This window comes from Passer domesticus, chromosome 6 (genome assembly GCF_036417665.1).
Source record: "Passer domesticus isolate bPasDom1 chromosome 6, bPasDom1.hap1, whole genome shotgun sequence".
Taxonomy (NCBI): domain Eukaryota; kingdom Metazoa; phylum Chordata; class Aves; order Passeriformes; family Passeridae; genus Passer; species Passer domesticus.
The window spans coordinates 15688659-15707976 of NC_087479.1; the positions used below are offsets into that span (position 1 = coordinate 15688659).

General features: G+C 41.1%; 1 protein-coding gene across 3 annotated transcripts in view; it reads left to right on the forward strand.

The window, feature by feature from the left end:
- The first annotated feature begins 9803 nt into the window (after positions 1-9803).
- BTBD7 (BTB domain containing 7) overlaps positions 9804-19318 on the forward strand; it is a 51675-nt gene continuing 42160 nt past the window's right edge. For 2 of the 3 annotated variants that reach the window (XM_064423521.1, XM_064423524.1), the window contains exon 1: positions 9804-9953. The gene's annotated coding sequence lies outside the window, so the exon portion shown is untranslated. The remainder of the gene's footprint in view (positions 9954-19318) is intronic. The other variant, XM_064423522.1, reaches the window with a different exon arrangement.

The window sequence follows — 19318 nt, forward strand, 5'->3', positions numbered from 1 at the left end:
TTAACTTTAAGCAGGGATTTGAAAAAACCTTTCACACAAATCTTCTCCTCCCATATACATGGGATGGCCTGAGGCAGAGGATGAAAGTGCTTGGGAGAAAACAAAGATCACTCTGCAGTGAATGTTAACTTCAAAGGTAAAAAGGGAGGCAGAGCCAAAATCTTGAAACGTAAGCAAAACCAGACTTTCAGCACATTATTAATTTAAATCACTGTGATGTGCTATCAATTTCAGTTTGCTGCATTCAGGGCTCACTTCATCTGCTAGGATCTGCACCTACACTCTGCATACAAAACCCCTTGAATCATCAGTCACCACAGAACTACATCTGACACAGCTTAAACCTACTTCTATTTAAAAGGGCCCTCCAAAGCAATCATCTCATTCAGGCAGTTGCTGTAACTCTGGGTGTTAGCTCCAAGCATTTCATGGGATATATGAGTAATACCCATTCCATATATATTGTGGGCAGGTACAGCAAATTCCAATCATTGGTTGTGATGTTTGAGGGATACTGGTGCCTCATCTTCAGCAGTTATCCCATTAATACAATAGGATCCCACTATGCACATACAGGACCTCCTTATCTTAAATTCGTATTTAAAAGACTAATTAGAATCTTAGTGTCAGTATTTGTGTGATTTTCCATGCACTTTTTCTCTCATGACAAGACACTGCTAACACTTAACATTATCTCAGATCTCACGGTAGGAGTCACAGGTTTTCATTAACTATTACTTCTTAACTAAAGCTGTCAATAACATTTCATTTATCTCTGAAATGCTTTGTGGCTTGGTGTGGAATTGCAAATCCCACTGGCACCATCAGCACTACTACTGTCAGGAAGCAAAACAGGTCGGTCCTACCTGTGGAACAGCCAACACTGCTGTTTACACACCTCTCAGTCTGAAAAGGCAAAATATCTTCAGCCAATGCTCCATAGCTTCTATCTTCCCAGGACTTGGGTCTTCATGAGATGAGGAAGCCCCACCAGTTCAGTGAGTATTTCCTCATGCTCTTCATCCACATGAGTTCCAAGGATACTGCTAGAAGAGAGACTGAAGGGACAGATAGTAACTGCAAGGTGCAAAGAGTGAGGGTGAGGCAGCAGGGGAGTCACCTAGAACTCTTTTTTATTCTTCCAGTTGTGATTTAAGGGCAAGACAGTGAGAAAGACATTTTGAAACTGAGCATTTGTCTGCATAAACTGTAGCAGCAGAAGACCTTGGGCTCCTGAAAGATTGTTCTACAAATTACTGGGTAGACGTTCAGTCCACGTCGTCAAGAAATGGGGATCAGTATGTTTGCTTTGTATTCATTCATAAGGGTCATAAGAAGGCTGTGAAGGACGGTGAAGGACATTCTCTGAACAGCTCAGATATTTGTTTATTAATGTTAGAAACACAGGAAATAAACAAGAAATGCTGGGAATCTTAAATACAATAAACCAGTCACTACTGAAGTTGCACAACTGAGAGAGGAATAATCCATGTTAATGTAACATTAACATAGGTATAATGACAAAGAGGGAAATGCACAAGGGTGGTGTCACAGAAACACTCAACAGGGCAGATTATGCAGACAAGGCTTTTTGAGACCAGCTAGCAGAATCAGCCAAAGGTACAAATTTGTAAGCCATGGAGATTTAGCATCTGCCTATTATGCACATATGCATATATTTAAGAAAAAAATATACAGAACAAATTGTCCAGAAAACTCTTAGAAAATTATTAATGATGTGTTTATTCTGAATACAGGTAGAAGAGAGCTCATTTTCCATTTGATTGCAAGCAGTAGAGAGAAGCTGGTTGAGAATGTAGAGAACCTTCCTGGGACTAGGAAGTAGGTGTTCTTCATTTTTGTGAAGGGGATGAGGAGGAACAGCAAAATAAAGACTATAAAGTCTGCTTTCTATGCACATCAGTGAACTGACAGGTAATAAGGAAAATATGACCAAGAGGAAATGAAGTCTCAGAAAATATGTCCTTCCTTAGAAAAACATGAATGGCACAGTTGTGGGGTAATGGAAAGTGGAGAAAGAACAGGAGGTGTGTGTAACAAAGCCAACTTGTCTCAGTTGCAGACAATGCAACAAGAACAAGGGAAAATTTAGAAAAATAACAAAGGATAGAATATTCTGCACCCAGGATAAGTGATCACACAAAATACAAGAAGGTAAAATATTGGGAATATCATCTGTGAAGCATCTCAAAGAGTCCCCTAAAGCACATGCTACTGGTATAACCTGTACTGTAATCTGGCATCTAGTTTGGGACCTGGACTTCAAGAAGTAATCACAAAGACAACAAAGAAGTGTAAGGAGAACAACCAAGAACCACAATATATCCACAAGGAAAAGCTGAAAAAGTTTGAATTATTTAGTCTAAGTACAGAAGGAGGGGAAAAGGTGACTGTTTTCCAGACTTGTGCAATAAAAGTATTTGAAAAGACTAAAAGAATAACCTGATTCCCATGTCTGCTGTTGACAGAACAAAAGTAGTGAACTTAAATTGCAGTAAGGAATATTTAGATTTGACATGAGGAAAATTTTGCTGGTTGAGAGCAGTCCATTACCATGCTCATCTCTGTTTAGGGAGTTTAGATCTCCATCATGTTGACTACTTTCAAGGTTGTCTCCCCCTCTGACCACTGGCTATTCTGCATGTTGCTCTTACTTTTCCTCGAAAAACTTCTGGTTTCTTTCAGAAACCAGACTCATTCAGTCTGGTCCAGACACTACTCACCTTGATAGCAGGTTCATCATCCAGGTTTCTTTGTTGAGACTGTAGAACAAGGGTAGTAATAATATTACAAGATTTGTCCACTATTGATCAAGCAGCTTCTCAGGAGGCTTACCAGCTCAATTTAAGTACAAAGAACCAAGGAAGTGGTCACAGCCCCAAGACTGACAGAGTTCAAGTAGCATTTGGACAACATTCTCAGGCATATGGTGTGAAAAATAAACAGGATTATTTAATGGATTATAATAAATTTCTGTTTTTTTCTCATGGTGTGGAAATAAACAGAAATGTGGCACATGCTCAGGGCTGTTCTGTGCAGAACCAGGATTTGGGCTTAGATAATCTGTGTTTATCCCTTCCAGCTCAGGATATTTCAGGAAAAAATTCTTCACAGAGAGGGTTGCTAAGCATTGGAATGCCCTAGTGCCCAGGAAGATGATGGAGTCACCATCCCTGGAAGGGTTCAAGAAATGACTGGATGTGCCACTTAGTGCTCTGGTCTAGTTGACAGAGCGGTGATCAGTCAAAGGTTGGAGTACATAATCTTCAACATAATTTCCAACTTAAGTGATCCTCTGTGGGATTCTGTGTGTGAATTTCTTCACTGAAATGGTCATCCAGCATTGGAACAGGCTGTCCAGGGCAGTGGTGGAGTCGCCATCCCTGGAGGGATTTAAAAGATGTCCAGATGTGGTGCTTAGGAATGTGGTTTATTGTGAACTTGGCAGTGCTGAATTAATAGTTGGACTTAATGATCTTAAAGGTCATTTCCAATCTAATTGAGTCTATGATTCTATGAACAGGCTTTATGTGCATATCAACAATTCTTATACCTCCCACTGATCATCTACTGTCATTTTTCTAGCATGAACTTCCCAATCAGTTTGTTATTTGATCCATACATTAAGTACATAGACAAATTCCAGTCAGTGCTACAAATTCAGCTGATGCTATGTAATCAAAAGCTGTATCTAAGTTCCAGTGGAAAACTATTTTTAACATCAGTAACTGAACATTATGACATCCAGATCCAACTGGGTCATAGCAGGGTCTAAACAGATAGATGATTTATAAGATGAACCTATTCTGAGTATAAATCAGGGATGCACATTTTGAAAAAAAATGTCCATATGTTAATCTTTGGTCAGCATGCTGCAGAACTTGGAAGGCACAGATGGCATGAGGCAGGAAATTTTAGGAAGAGAAATTACTGTCTCCTAGCTAAGTGCTCTCCTGGGAATCCAACCTTGCCTCTGCCAAAGAATAACAGTGCAATAATCAGCTACTACTTGAACTCCTCATAAGTTGTAGTTAGCTGTTTGCTCTTCATGTTCTGAGTGCTTGACTCGCAATCCTGGAGGCAAGCTTGCAGGAGGGCAGGCTCACAGCTGCTACTGAACAGAACAGGACACGAGCCCTGAGCACAGCAGCACTGCCCAGAGCCCACAAGGGCCTGGGTACCCAACTGAGCCCCCACACCAAGCAGGTTCTCCATCTGAATAATTCTGTGCCCCACATCATAATCTACAGGGTGGAAATAGCAACTGCTTTTTGAAAATTCATCAGTGTTTGTGAAGGTGCCTTTCAGGTGCCACAGAAAGGGCTTTAGGAAGGTAGCAACTCTGCATTTAGGTTGAAATGTGCTGCAAAGTAGGCATAGTGTCACACTGAACTGTGAGGAGAGATCAATGTATTGAGTAACTGCTCATTCCACAAACATCTTACATTGTGCACACTGCACACAGAAATGGGGGAAAAGCACCATTTGACAAGTATTGCATGGTAGAAAAAGACCAGCAGTGCAGGTTTACACAACCAAGGCAAGCAATTGCCATCATCATCAGTAGTTTGGTTTTGGCATCTTTCTCTCTACTGAGAGATTTTTATAAAGAGTATTTACCAATGAATGCAGCCAGAGGATGAGGGATTATACCCTCACCAAGACCATCAGTGACACTGTAGCACCAGGAACAACAACCAACCCCCTTATGTACACACAACATACGTGTCCCCTCTTTTTAAGGACCTGACTAAAGGTTAATCCAAATGAAATTTGATTTACAATAAGGTAATGCTGCTTTTAGGAAAAGCTTTGGTGATCAGAGCTAGAGATATTCCCTGTCAATGTGCAGAAGTTAGCTACATAAAGGTCACACAAGCAAGCCAAATAATTTTGTGTGCTTCAATTTGAGATCTTGATTAAACCTCCCAATGTAAGTTTGTCTAAATGTAATGATCATGGGCTGCCCAGCATTGGCAGCCCACAGACCTTAAAGGCCATTAATTCTGTAAGGTTTAACCTCCTGACATAAATCACCACCAACTTTGTCTTCATTTCTTAAGGTGCTGGGTTGTTCCACAGACAGACACTTATCTCCAGGCTTCCCCATTTTGCTTGGAATCTGATGCTCCTTCTTTCCCTTGTGCTTCTTCAAAGGCCCCTGATGTACATGTCTTTTATACCACGTGCTTGGGCCAGGGCCTGTTTAACATCTTCACAGCAATAGTTTGCACTTTTTTCCTGCTGGATACAACTATCTCACCTCATTCAATTCACCAAACTCCCCAGAAGAGCACAGTGGCTCTGTGCCCTTCAGCTTTCCCCTGCACACACTGAGAGGGAATTCTCTTCTTCACAGAAGAGGCAGAGATCTCACAGCAGATCCCAGTTACATGGCAGCCCCCATCACAGATGTCCCTGAGCAGCCTCCTTCTCTTCTGCTTGCAGCAAACAAAACCCTTTACCCTCCTCAGCTCTCTTGCCAGAACACAGAGCTCTCTTCTCTTTGTGTGAAGATCTGGTGGTTGAAGGAACGAGCAAAACCAGGGCAGAAAGAGCATTTCTGTCACTGCTGTGCTTCCACAGCACCTATTTCACACAAGGAAGCACAGGTCTCGCTCTGCCATCACTGGTTACACAAAATCAATTACTGTGGCTTGCATGTCAACTGCAGTCTGTTCTTTGAGGGTCTCCCAGCTGATGTATAATGAGCAATGTGTACATGAGTATGGCAAATAACCATCTACAAAATTTTAAAGTAGGTTTAGGTAGCGAGAAAAGCTCAGATAGTAAGAAATACAACAGACAAAGAATAAGATTAAAGAGCTAGTTATGGTCCAGATCTACATATTCGCAGAATCTCCTCAATACCACTGATAAAAATGAAGCCTGTTTAGAAAAATAAGCTTCAGTCTTCAATCTATTTTTCAGCCTTTGAGCATTCAGTTATTGCGGATCAGTTATCAATAAACATAATATTTTAAATATTCTGAGCTTTTCTTTAGCCATTATATCCTTCCCTGAGTGCTGAAAAATGGAACTGAAATACACTAATAAAAAAAAAAATCAGGACAAACTGGACTTTAAGGATTTTTATCTTTAATGGTAGAAAGTCACACTTGAAATGGTCATGAATGAAACTGTTATTTACAAGAACAGAACCATATTTTCTAACTAATGCAACTGACATTATTTCTGTAGTAGGCATGGCACCTGGAGGTACCCTCTGCAACACATGGTGTGACCCAGCTCTCACTGGAAACTACACACATTTGGTCTTCTTGCTGGTTTGCAGGAGGTACCTTCCATGATCACATCTTCCAGTTAACAGGTAAATTCTCTAGACTACCTACTGTAATCTGTGTTTGGCAGACCATCCAGCATAGAGGGACCCTGGGGTTGATTACAGCCTCCACACAACACACCAATAAATATGTTACTAATAATCACCAACAGTACACATTTGGAATGAAAACCAAATGAAACATCTAAAAGTCTAAGAAATGAATCACAGACAAAAAATGAAGCAATGGAAGTGAACTGGTTGGGGTTTTTTTTCAAGAGTATTTTCTCTTCAATAAACTCTGATAAATATCATCCAAAGGGCATTTCAAAGCTTGATCTTCCTAGTGCAAATGAAGGGTAAGTGAACTACAGCAGACATTGGAGTTGGTTTTATTTTTAGTATGTCATGGCACATACTCAATTTTTCCTAAGACTCTTGAGTTTGAAGATAAAATGTATATGTACAATGATTATATCAGTATTTTATAGAAGTCCCTGCAAAAACATGAATCATTCTGTATGAGCAGAGGTACTGAGAACCGTTGTGCAGCTGATAGATTCTCACTCTGCTCTTTGTTCTAAAGAAATGACATTTTACAATATTTAAGGCATATATAAGATTTTACTCATTGGGACATCAAGGGATTATTTTAAATTGATCAAACCAAACATATCTAAATCCTGATAAAAATGGAAGATCAATTTCTTTCTCAGAACGTGGAGTGAGGATTATAATTAAATGATCAGGGAAGTGATGAGAGTGCACATGCTCTGGGGGTGTTTGTCAGACAGTGTGAATCTCCTATCCTCTCATCTCAGAAAACACACTACCTGCATGTAAATGCAATTAGCTTCCATTTCCCACTCCTCCACAGCAAGGTTTGTAACTCAGTGTTTTATAACACTGTCTTCTGCACCAAGATCCCAGGTGGCAGAAGGAGTTAGTCAGCTTACTTTGGTGTGCTTCCCAGCTGTCTGGTCCACGAGACCACACAATCCTCAAAGAAAACACCATTGTGCTGCAGCCAAGGGGTGACCTCTGTGCTCCAAAGCCCAAAGTAAGAGAAAGCACATGGTAGCCATCCTCACTTCCAACCTGCCAGATGTCTCCCCTAAGTTTTTACCCAACACACTGTTTGTCTCTGAGTCATAAGAAAGAAGGTTTATTTTAGCTACTACAAGGATGACTATTGCAGGAGCAAGACCTTTATACTTTAACCATCCATTTTGACTACATTCTAGTTAGTGATATTAGAACACTAAAAAGGACCACTAACAAAACAAATATTCAGCCTGCAAGACTTCTTTTCCTTTCTCATTTTTATTACCTAGAAGATTATGAGCCAGCTTTGCTGGAGAATTGACTGGTCTTTTTCACCTAACAACAGAACTTTGGGAACAAATTCATAACTGGTTCCTCTCACCTGAAAACCAAACTGGTTCCTCTCACCTGAAACTTCCCTTCAGTCTAAGAGCTCTGTGACCTGAACTTTACTTATTTAACTTCAACTCATTCTTACTTCTATTGTGCTCCCAGCAAGCCACCGCTATAATTGTAACAATGATATTGTAAATCATGAATGACATAGAGACACTGGGCTTGTCTCACACTGTTCATATTTAAGAATCTTGTCTGAAACAATTCTTCCTAACAGATACATTTAAATTAACAGTTCCATGTGTTTTAAAACTACTGCAGTTTAATTTTCCAACATTTCTGTCTGTTGGTTGCCCAGCTTTGGTGTCTCAGTCTTTCCTGAAGTTGCAGCATGCATAAGGACCCAAATGAGAAATGGATCAATGATTTAAAAATATTTTATCACAGAGGTCATAGACCTAAATCCTTGTATGTCCAGGCAGGCAATATTCTACAGAAAAACAGGGTAAAATAAAACTGAGGTGAACACTGTGTATATGGTATTCCATGTCAGGGTTCCTAACAGCAAGAAATGGAAAGCAGGCTTAGGGCAGGAGCAAGAAAAGAGACAGAAACAGAAGGTGGGAAGGCTCTAGCAGACAACAGCTCAGAGGCTGAGCTCTGCCTGCCAGTCAGTTTTATGAGCTCTCATGACAACAGCAACAACAGCAACAACAGCTTACAAAGACATCCCATTTACAAGAAATAGACCCCCTTGAACACATACAAGCATACCCCTGACAGCATGAACTTCACCGATTAAATTCCAATAGTAAGAATTCCCTCATCTCTGGTACTGTGCAGATATGGAAGTCAAAGGTTGTGATACTCTCATATACTACAACAACAGAGAACATATAAATAAGTAAGATGGTTAAAACCCCAGGGAGTACATAATGCTGTCTATAAACCCAACTGCGTTTCTCCTCTGGTTTTAGGCTGAAAACAGTCTATAGCATGGGCAAATATAACAGAGGTTGTTTTACCCCTAGCTCCTTGGTAAGCTGCTGAGCTCTATGGGACGCTGTGCCAAGTGGTAGTTAGGGAGGTCTGCAGCACTCAGGCAAGTTAATTACAGAGATGGAGGACAGCAGGATGCCAAGTGGGAGGGAGGCTTCCCTCCAGAAATGGACTGTCAGCAGAATCAGGAGGGGATATAATCAGTCATAGCTTGCTTTTACCAACCAGGAATAATCATAGATGTGGCTTTCAGCTTGCTGAATATTTTCTAGCATGTGATTTAATCAGATTTTTGGCCCATGCACAGAACTTTTCTCAGACCTTCTCACATGTGGTTCTTCGTTCTTTTAGTGGGCACAAGCTGTTCAGCTCACTTAAGAGTCTTTATTGCTCTAATAAAATGCTGACATGTATTTTGGGTCACTCTCACCGACTTAGAAAACAGTGATCTTACAGACAGGGTGGCAGACACCATACATGTATCAACATACACCTTTATTTGAAGAAAATGCAGCCAGCATGGTACCAGCAATGGTGGGAACAGCTAGATGCATTTCTACTGCTGGCACTGACTTTCACCTAGACCAGTGAAATACTAATTTCTCATGCTGAGAGGGGTTATCAGAAGTTGGAAAGGTTGTGGGAGTTTATTTCCAGGCGAGCAGTATATATTCCTAGTATGAACAATAAAACTGGCATCTGACTGTGCCCTGCCTCTAACAAGGCAGTTTAGCAAAGCAAGGAGACAGACACAGGCTTAATATAAGCAGCTTAGTTAGTCTCAAGGACAAAGAACGCTTGCTGACACACCGCTTACACGGCAGACACCCCTGCACCTGGGCACGGCAACAAGCTTGGCAGGTGTGTCACACAGAGCAGGCAGTGCGGTGTTGGAACGGGGGTCGCGGTAGGGGCACACATGCCGGGCTCGGCTTTTCCACACGATCCCAGAGCAGTTGTGCGGGGAAAAGCACCGAGACGCCCTGACCTGCCGGGACCCGGCACCACCGCCCGGCCCCTCAGCCCCGGCCCTTCCCTCAGCCCCGCCCCCTCAACCCCGGCCCCGCCCTCGGCCCCGCCCCCTCAGCCCCGGCCCCCCGGACCACGTGGCTCGCGCGCCGCAGCGCCGCCGCCGCGCAGGCGCCGTGCGCGCTCCCGCTGCCCGGCCGAGCCTGGGGCTCGGGAGCAAAATGGCGGCGGCCGGAGCGGGGCCGGGCGGGAGCGGGCGGCGCTGAGCCGGGAGGATGGCGGCGGCGAGCGGCTGCCGGAGGTGAGGCACCGCGGGAAGCCGGGCTGCGAGGGGATCGCGGGCTTGGTGTCACGACGGCGGAGGGGAGGGGGCAAGACCGTCGACGCCCCCACGGCGGGACTCCCTGCGCGCCCCGCCGGGCCGGCTGCGGGCGGCTTGTCCCGCTGCGCCGCTGGAGCCCGCAGCTCCGCGGGGCCCCGCCGCGGGAGGAGCCCTGCTCCCCGTGCCGCTCCCGGCCCGCACGGTGCGCGGTCCGGAGCGGCGGCAGCGGCCTCGGCTGTGCCTGTCCGAGCTGTCGGGTCCTGCCTCGCCGCCCTTTCGCTCCCTTCTCTCCCTCCTTCCCTCCCTTCCGCCCCGGGCGCTCCCCGCGGAGCTGCAGAGCTGCTCGAAGCCGTCTCCGCAGGAGCTGGTGCGGGGCTCGTGCTCCCGCGGCCGCGGAGCTCCGCCCGTGTCGGGCCGGGGCAGCGCGGCCGCGCTCGCCCGCCGTGCCTGCGGGGCTCCCGGCCATGCCGGCCGGCCCGGCCCGTGCCCCGGCCCGGAGATCGCCGCTGCCCCGGGATTCGCGGGGCTTTGCCCCGCTCCCCTCTGCACAGGTGTTACCGCCGTGTTCCTGGAGAAACTTGGAGAGCTTTGTAGGTGATGTGTTCGCTCGTGCCTCTGGAATATTCCTGCTGCCAGTGGGATAAGTGCTGTTCTGTTGGTTCGTGTTTCTACTTGCTCTTCCCCGCCATCCCGTATGAGACCGTTGGGTGAAAGATGACACACATGTCGAGTACTAACATAAAATACGATAGCAGGATAATAAAATACGTGTTGATGCAATGGTAGTTTGTGTGAGAATTTACCTTAGGCAGTGTAGCATCGCTTGAGGCTTTGCTTCAAACCAGTGTAATATAATAACAAATTTAAAGTGTTTGGCACATATACCATTGGGATGTGATCACCTCAGGTTTTGCCACATACTGCATGCTCTGTTTTCATTTAGAAATAGAGAAGATAAAAACAGAAGCCAAAATAAAAAGTGTTTAAGCCTCGTAACACACGTTGAGACACTGAAAAGCTTGAGGAGGTAAAGCTTTACCCTCTTTTTCTGAACGATCTCAGTGAAGAGGATGAGTTTTCTAAGCTTCTCTTTTATTGTTTCAAATACTTCATCCTAGTTCTGTGTTATTATCCTTCTTCACACAGGGTGGTGCAGGGAGTGGAATTCTTCTTAAATCCTTCTCCATTTGAACCTTTTGCTTAAGAATTCAATGAAAATACTTTTACCTCCACCTCTTTTTGACCAAGAGTCTGCTACCAAAGTAACAAAAACAATTCTGTAGATGTTATTTATGAGGATGTGGAACAGAAGGCTGTAATGTACAGATTCTGTGGACCATGATGTTTATAAGACCAGGTCTGAGTGCTTATTATGTAAAATATCTGTGTGAACATAATGTATTGAGAAGGTATGGGATGTGATGTTTTCTCCCTTTTTGGAATAATTTATCGACTAGATAACTAGTCTCAGTTGATGGACCAAAGCATTATTGAGCAATTTAAGAACTTGCTACTTTGCTGTGTCAATTAGTGTCATGTAAACAGTACTATCTGTTCGTGCTTTTATGTAAACATGTGATGAATGTCACAGTAAATCAAGCTTGTATCTTAAGTTACAGCACAAAGCTGCCAATTGCTCACTGGTTTGTGTTCAGCTCTGAAGTTAGACTTGCACAGTTGGGCTGCACGCAGGTAATCTTGGAAAGGGAGCTCAGTGTTTTGTGTCAGATGTTCAGCCAGTGCTTGTTTTTGTTCACTGGAGATGAAAACAGCTGTTGACTCCTTTGTATTTCAGCTCAGCTGCACTAAGCATTGTTTGACTTGCTTTCAAACTTCAGCCAATACATAAATGGGTTTGACATTCTAATCTGACCGTGCTGCTTGTATGTTTAAGTGTACAAACTAGAAGTTGACTTGGGTCATTTACTGTGGCATTGTTGCAATTGTTGCCATTTAAAAATTCCTTACCTCTTACATTAGTAAGTAAATTCTCTTCATATGTCCAGATTCCCTTGCTGAGTCATAGATACAGCTTATAGCTGGCATGGACTGATTTGCAAAGACTCATACATGAAGGAATAGAATTACTTCTATAAGCTCTCCTGGAAGACTTGCCTGAATTTGTCATAGGGATTTTTAATCTTTTTTCCCCTCTTAGTTTTCAAGCTTGTTTGAGAAGCTCCAAACTTTGTGTTGTGAAGCTATGTTGCTCACTGTTAAAGTAGAGTAGAATGTGCTGCCTTTGCAGCCAGCTTTTTAAATGTAATTCAGTGAAACTGCCAGAGCCTGATGAATGAACAACAAAATATTGAGTCTTCATTTTGAAAGCGGCCTTTCAAGTTGCTGCGTACATGGTGTCAGGTTTACAGATTAATTGTCACTGATGACAGTTAATCTCAAGGTTTGTTGGGGATGAATTTTAAGGACAATGTCTTCTGTCCTGTTAGTAAGCTGCGGTTGTGATGTGGTGTCATGGGGTCCTGCACGTGGCCACAGGAGGAGGTGGGACACTAACCCTGCTTGCTCCTCTGCCACCCTAATGCTTGTTTGCTCGTGATACATCAGACCACATGCAAGAAAAGGGGAGCTTTTTCTGATGTCTTGGGTACACTGTGGTGAACTGAGGTAGCTGTGGCTGCCTTTCAGAGCCAAGCAGTCAGATGAATGAAAACATCCCTTGGACATATTGATGGACTGCATGTAGTTCACATTAATCAATAAATAGATCTATAGGGAAACTGTGAGATTGCCCTTCAGAAGAAATAACTGTATTCCTCATAATACTGATGAGAATTACAGCAAATCTTGATAGAGAACTGCTAATTTTAGTATTAACTCTAAATTTTTTTGTTTCTTTGCTTTTTGTTAACATTTTTAGATGGCTTTTGATTTCTGTTACCAGATTAATGGCTTTTCCATTTTTTCACACTACTCTGGAAACCTGATGCCCAGCTTTATTGTACATGCAGTGGGGACCAGGAATCCTAGTTCAGATATATTAGGTGACTTTCCAGGGAGTCATTTAGCTGTTGCTTTGTTTAATTTCCCAGGTTCTTTGAAGGAAAGGTCTTGTCAGTATCCTTAAATCTTTGCATAGAAGATAGTGTGGATTTTTAGAATGCTTTTTCCTATACTGGCTTACTAATATGCCTGAACTGTAAGAACGAACTGCAGATGCCACATTTGATTCTAGCCTTGCCTTTTACTGCCATCTAGTCTGTCCTGCATGTCTCCCAAGAAGGATACCATCAGTGATGATGCTTTCTATATAATGAATGGACACTAGGAGATTGAAATTGTTATTATAATATGATTATTATATTTTGGGTTATTTCAATTATTAAACTGTACTTATCTTAACCTGTGAGTTTTACTGCATTGTTTTTTCTTTGCTTTCTGTTCTGTTCCCTATCCCACTGGCAGGGGGAACCCACAATAATAAGGATGCCTGTGAGGTTCCTGATAGATGTTTAGTGGGGAAATTGGTTTAAACACTTTGTCCACTGCTGCTTTTCCTTACTTCCTGCACTGTCCCCTCAGCTGTGTTGGTAGGGCTGTTTACATGGCTTCGCTCTGAAACATTCAGGAAATTGATCTGTATGAAAAATAAACCACTAAAGCACAAGATAACTTCATGTCAGATCCTTCATCTGGGTCACCACATTGCTGTGGAAAGTCTGCTTGCACAGTGTAGAGGTGAGGCCAGGGAGGTAAAGGGGATCGGGGTGCAACTGGGTTGCCTGATGTGCTGGATTCAAGTACATGCCTAACTATATACTTAGTTAAATTTAAATCTGATTTGTTTGCTCCATTGTGTGCAGGTGTTGTGCAAGCTTACGCCAAACACTACTGAATGTGAGCTTTAACTACTGGTGGCCTTGCAGACGTGTCCAGCCTGTTGGGGATTTTCTCTCATCACTGGGTTTAAACTGGTTATTTAGGTGTTTGAGTGCTAAAGCATGCAAGAAAAAAATTAACAGCTGTCAAAACTGATTAAGGAGAAGCTTTCAGTACTAAGTGTGGAGGTATAATGTTTTGGGCAACATCTTCTTAAATCAGTTTTATGTTTCAGAAGTATCTTCTAAGTGATTTTACTCTGTTTTTCCAACTTGGCATTCAAGCGTGAGCCATTACTTGTATAACTGACTGATAATTTCTAAATCCTATTTGATCTTTGTACTCAAATTTTGTCCTAAGTCAGTGATCATTCATACTGTATATTTTTTATGGCATTCAAACATCATTTTATGTTCAGTTCTTCCTATATTAAAAAGTGGATCTTTTGTATTCATCCTGGCTTTTTTGTGCTGTCATACCCTGTTTCCAACCCACTGTAGTAAACAGTAAAGGGTAGAATTTAATTTTTAAAAATCTCTGTTAGAGAATATCTTTCCAGTTCTGCAGTTATTGTTAAAGAGCCTTTAACGATATTGTTAAAGACTCATTTTGCCTTTATTGTTAATTTGCCTCATATTGTTAAAGAGCCTTTTTATTTCTACTCTCCTCTTTCTTATGGGACCATTTAATTGTGGCAATTTGTAGCTTTTAAGATTAATCTCTTTTTCTCCATCACTTCTGAACTTTGACATTATCTAGTGGGAAGTGCTTTGGAGAGAGATCAAGCTAGTTAATGATATGCAGGATTCCTCTAATTTGGAAACTGTGTCCAAGTTCTGTTAAAACCTGGTTTCAGGATAACTATCAGGACATTTTACCATTCTGCTGATGGTAGCAATGGCTAAACTCAAAGGAGTTGATGTAAACAGTAATGTTATAAGTGCCTGCTGCTTGGTTCTTTAACTGGGCTTATTCTTTTGTGACCCAGAATTTGCAGAAGCTCTGTGGGATCAGTAGAGCTGCAAAATGTATCTCTGTGTATTTTAAACTGCAGCCTGTGTGAGAGAAGATTTTTCTCGTAGTCTGCCCCTGACATTTTAATCAAGGTTTCATATACAAAGACCAAGAATACCAGTGTCTTGTGAAGGCATCCAACATGAGTAAAACTTCATACCTATTCATATGAATATCGAAGTATATTTGAGTGACCAAGTAGATCACATTGCATTAGTGAGGAACTGAAGTGCTGCTTTGCTTATCATCTGCTACTCCAGATCTCTGTACTGCAATGAAGAATATAAAACACTTCTGTAAATGGATAGGTTATTTTAAGTGCTTTAAAAATAATCAGTATGAGTGACAAAAGTTCCTTTTCATGCTTTTTTTCTTCTGACCCCAATATTGGAAATGCTGCTTGAGAGCTAATTAAAAGCATTCTAACATAACAAATACAATCAGAATGCAACATGACAGTATTTTGTGGACTGATGCTCCCTTATTCTTTGATTTCTTTTGATCTTCTGCTTTAGCTTTTTTCAAATGATGATTCTTAATGTAAAGATGGGGGAGAAGTGGTTCTTTGACTGTTAGAACTGGGTTTGTTGTGGATTTGGTGATTTTTTTCACTTAGCCTAGGAAGTTGTCTTTTTTTAAAGCCTTCCTGCTGCTGTGATAATTATACTGCTTATCCACTTAAATTCTGCAGTGTATCAGATGAGGTTGTGCTGAAGTTCTTTTTACCTGTGGGGGCATTTAGAGGTTTTTCTCATGTACCCAGACATATGTCTTAAAACACATAAATGGCTAACAACCTCAGAAGCTGCTTGTGATACTTAACTGAATGACCACAAGATTTCATCTGGAAGAAGGAAGGAGCATAGGCATATACACAGTGGAATTTATTATTACCCATTTAAAAAACCCCTGACGAATCCCAGACTAACGAAGCATGTGAATATATTATAGGCTGATATTAAAGTCTTGTACCTTGGTTCATCATGTACTGGACATCTCAATTTTAGACATTTTGAGAGATGAAACGAAATGCATATAAAATTTCTAGGATGCAGGTAGAGAAGATAGTGTTAATAGGTTCATGGATTTCTTTACAGTCATTCTAGTAGTGACTGCTGCCCTCTGAAATACATCAAGTTGCTTATACTGTCATTTTAAGTTGAAAATACCTTTGCCAGTCTATAATGAGGTACTTCTAGGAGGTCTTTGAAATTGTTTTTATATTGTACCACGGAGACAATCAAGGTATAAGAATGCTGAGTTGACAAAATGCAGGCTGGAGATGGGAAGCTTTGTGTTACTCAGTGTAGTGATGGCCTTGGTACTGAAGGAGGAATAATCTAAGTTGTGACACTACTGAGAGGCAACAGTTGTTACTGGAGAGCTGGATGCAAGCACCATAATGTCTGCAGAGGAATGTGTATGACAGCATGAGGAGCTACTCTGTGTCCTTGTGAGCCCCCCACACTCCCAGTGTATCAAGTATCTCCATCTTCGCTGCAGTTTATTTTCATGAGTCATTAGCTTATCTAAATTTTGAATAAGAATGTGTGTTTACTGCTTTAAATTCTCAAATCCCATCTTGGCTGACTGTTTTGGTTTTTAGAGGGTTGTTTTGTTGTTTTGGTTTTTTTTTTGGTTTTTTTTGTATTGCCAAAGATAATATTTAAGAGAATAATTTGATATATCCTTTTTTTAAAATACATTAAAAGGTTACTTAGGTCAAAAAGTACCTCCTGCTTCTTATTTGGTCATCAAAATCTCTATAGGGTTTAGTCCTCCATTAAGCACTTCTGGAAATGTGTATTTGGACTTGAAATGCCAAAATACCCTTCTAACACAGTAAGGTTAACTTACAGTATAAGGCCTATCTAATTGTATTTTGTAGTTCTAGGCATGGATCTGAAGACCTGGTAACCTCTGGTAAAGTGACTCTCATAAGTATTTATGCACTGCATCAAAGCTGCTTGTCTTTAACTGCATTTGACTACAGTCTTTGATGTTATAACCGGGGCAATTACTACTTGAAGCTGGCTTTAAAGCTTAAATTACATGTCTTCTGAAAATGATGTTAATCAGAAGTACAGTCGTATTACAAACTTTCTAAAATATCTGTTCATACTACTCAGGGCTTTTCCACTACAACTAAAATTAAATTTGTTGTGTCTTGTTCTAAGTTTCTCAAGACATTTGAATTTCTCTGCTGAGAACATCTGAAGTAATTTTGTTACTGCATAATTTCTGAGTTAATTATTGGCTCCAAGTTTCCCCTTTGGATTAACAGACTGGTGCCAATCTAGGTATTTCTCCACCACTCCTTTGGGCATCTACTGTCCTTTCTCCTCCTTCCTCATTCTGTTTTTAGCTACCAACTTATTTTTGTTGGAGAATTAAATTGGAAAATGCCACATTTTGTGACTGAGTGTAAGCTGCATCAAAGCTCAGTTGTATTGGGTGCTAGCAATCTTCAACAGTAATGAGGGTGCTTTTATTTAAATATCTTGTGGCTCTGTAGTTTCATCTTTGTTTTATGTTTGGAAGGAAAAGGAGCTTGCCCTTTTTTCCACATACACAACATTAATGTCTTTCCTTATTGAAATGAACATTTTATTTTTGTTAATCTGAAAACTGATTAACAGGGAAAAAAAAATCTGAAAACTGTTCTGTTCATTGAACATGAATGGAGAGTTGAGTGAGACTGGTCATCTAGGTAGCAAGGGAAGAGAGATTTCTTTTTTCTTTTTTTTTTTATTTTTCTTTTTTTTTGTAGCAGTGTTGTCTTTTTTTCTATACATTAATGAACTTTTCAAATCATGGAAGAATCAAATGAGATTAGAGAAGTAGAGCACAGGCTAGCAAAGTTTCTGCATTTTGCCCTTTCTTTGAATGTGAAGGAATCGTGGTATCAAGGACAGTTGTGCATGAGAGAGAAAAAGATGAACAAAATTTGGTCTAAAATTACATTAGGATCAATGGGTTTCTTTAATGGAGTAACTCCTGTAATTAGTGCCATGCAACAACTTTTGCTTTCCTCCTAAAGGTTTTGTTTGATTTCTTTGAAAAATCTACTTTTTTTTTTTTTTAGTATTCTGGGACATCTGAAAAGCTTCAGATCTTGTGGGGAGAGAAGGAAGAATTAAGGCATGTCAACAGTCTGCTCAAAGGGCAGATTTGCCTTAGCAAATAGTTAAACAAAAAACCACCCCATAAGCTTTTCTAACTCTGCAGCCTTTAAAAGTCTGTGTTCATGAGTTATGTGTAGATGTTGCTGAATTAATGAAATTAAATGTGTACATGATTGGTGCCTCTGTTTTCAGAAACAACGTTATGTCAACATTTGTGATGCTCTTTTGACTGTTCTGTAAAACTTGCATATTCATGTTACAGAACAAAAAAAAAATGCTTTGGAAGTGCAGAGAGAGCTTGTTGCAGGAAATGTGGAAGACATAACTTCCTTTTCTTGCCAAGGGGAAAATGTAAACAAAGCTCCAACTTAATTGTAGGCTAAGTACTAGTCTGGTTTTCTGACTAAGCCTTTCCTTCCTTAATTGATTTCTTTTATCACTGAGAAAGTATATTTTCTGAAATGCATTCCTTAGTAGTAGTTTTGGGCAGGACATTCCTTAAAGTTTGTGAGCATTTAGTTCTTGCTGGACTTTTGTGGAATCTAAATGTAGTATTAATGAAGATAACTACTGAGACTGGAGTTACTGTTGTAACTTTTGAGGGTTTTGAGGGAAAATATTGCAGTATTAATGTATTTTGCTACTATCTTCAAAATGGCTGAAATCTTTGAAGTATACAGCATAGAAAAATTTCTTGGCATCAGGTGTTATAAGTGTAAGTTTGTGGTATCAGTGTGGCTCTTAAAATTTTCTGCTGAAGTTAATGAATGTAAATTAACCGTGCAGAAGAGTCCAGCCAAAGGGGACATCTTTCAAATGTGTAAGTTTTTAAGTAACTGTTAAAATCTTCGTATATACAGATATAATTGATTTATAAGAACAGGTATAAGATCATTGTGTTAGTTGTGGGGGGGTGTTGTCTTAAAAACCTCTAAATACTAGGAAAACGTTCTGTGGGTTTGACCAGGAATTTCACTCTTGCTCAGGGAGGTAGCAGTGAATAACCAGTTTACACGGTCTCAAATAAATCAACTGTTGTGTAAATACCATGTACAATCAATTTTACAAATTGATTTTGTATTGGTTCCTGCAGCAGTGATCAGAATAGACTTGGGAGTGACTGTGGATATTAGGAGACAAGTGGAAGATGTGAGTGTCAACGCTGGTGGCAGGCCAGGGTGACTTGAAGAGAGAACAGAAAGCATGACTACAAGGGTATAGTTCTGTGGGGTTGTGAGGCAGTCTCATAGGAATAGTCTGCTCTCTTCATATTGAGAGCTGTGAGATCCAGTTCCAGTTTTAGCTGCCTGTCAGACAAACGTCCTGGAGTTCCCTCTTCCTGTCTGTTATCTGCCACTCTCTCCAGCA